We start from the raw sequence: 1287 nt of genomic DNA, 5'->3' as shown, positions 1-1287 counted from the left end.
TCTCTGTCTCTCTGTCTCTGTCTCTCTCTGTCTCTCTCTGTCTCTCTGTCTCTGTCTCTCTCTGTCTCTCTCTCTCTGTCTCTCTCTCTCTCTCTGTGTTGATTGTGTTTTGGGTTTTAATGAATGAACTTGAACCTTCAGAATAAAAATCACAGTCAGGGTTCTGTTCTGTTCTGTTCTGTTATTCAGTTTAACTGGAATATTTAACCACTTTATCTGGAAGCTACACTAAAGCTTAAATTAAATTACATTTGGGATTATATTTATTTATTTACAACATTTTATTGTTTTTCATCCTYAACTTATTTTTTTAACTTACATTTTGTACAAAACCAGGAGAAAACTGTTCTTTCTCCTGGTTAAAGCAGACAGGAAGTAGTTTGTCCTGGTGCTGGTGGCTCCACCCAGTGGTCACAGTTTGTATTACAGCCTCAGGATCATTTTCCTCAGCTGGACTTTGTGTTTCAGTTTTATTCAGTATTTTCCTCAGGACGTTGTCACTTCTGGACTCTTCAGATCTTTTTCATCTTCTCTGTTTGTTGTCAGTAATTCTTTTATTACCTGTGGTCCTGTCATCACCTGAGCTCTGACAGTCAGAGTCCAGGTCCAGGTAAGGTTATAGTTTAGTTTTATTTTGTTGTGATGTTTTTATTTTAATTCAGTTTGTTTTAATTAGTTTTTACAGTGGTTTTACTAGTTTTTATTAGTTATTATTGCATTTTTAATGCTTAGTTTTAGTTTAGTTTAGTTTTTATTAGTTCTAGTATTAGTTATTTTATAGTTTGAATAAACATATTTGCTGAGGCATCCTCCCACTTGAGGTGTTCTTGTCAGTTCACTAACCAGCAGCTGTTTTTGTTACCAGTGAAAACAATCCATTATAGCAACATCTTCCTATAATAATTTTGCCAACAAAGGTCAACAATAGTTGTCTCCAGCCCAGTGCTACCTTGCTGAGCTGTTGCTTGTTTTTATTGGAGCTACTGGGAGAGCTTGTCAAGATACCCACAGCTAGTTAGTCCCTTAGAAGTATTCAACCTTTTTTATCACCTGTTTCCACTACAAAAAACTTTCTTTTATTTTTCTCACAGTCATTCATAAAGATCCCAAATTGAACTTTGCTGCTTTCTCCCAGTTTTTCTTGTCATTCTGCAGGTGAGCTCTGAGCAGCAGACTGTAAACAGGTGATGCTACGGGCCATGAGGAGCTGATGCTCACAGCTAATGTGAAACTGTTAGGTTTAAAGATAAAAAAAGATCAGTTTAATCAGTTCACACAGCTCAAAAT

This window comes from Austrofundulus limnaeus, unplaced genomic scaffold (assembly GCF_001266775.1).
Source record: "Austrofundulus limnaeus strain Quisiro unplaced genomic scaffold, Austrofundulus_limnaeus-1.0 Scaffold964, whole genome shotgun sequence".
Classification (NCBI taxonomy): Eukaryota; Metazoa; Chordata; class Actinopteri; order Cyprinodontiformes; family Rivulidae; genus Austrofundulus; species Austrofundulus limnaeus.
The sequence above is the reverse complement of the archived record's forward strand: the minus strand, read 5'-3'. Positions refer to the sequence as shown.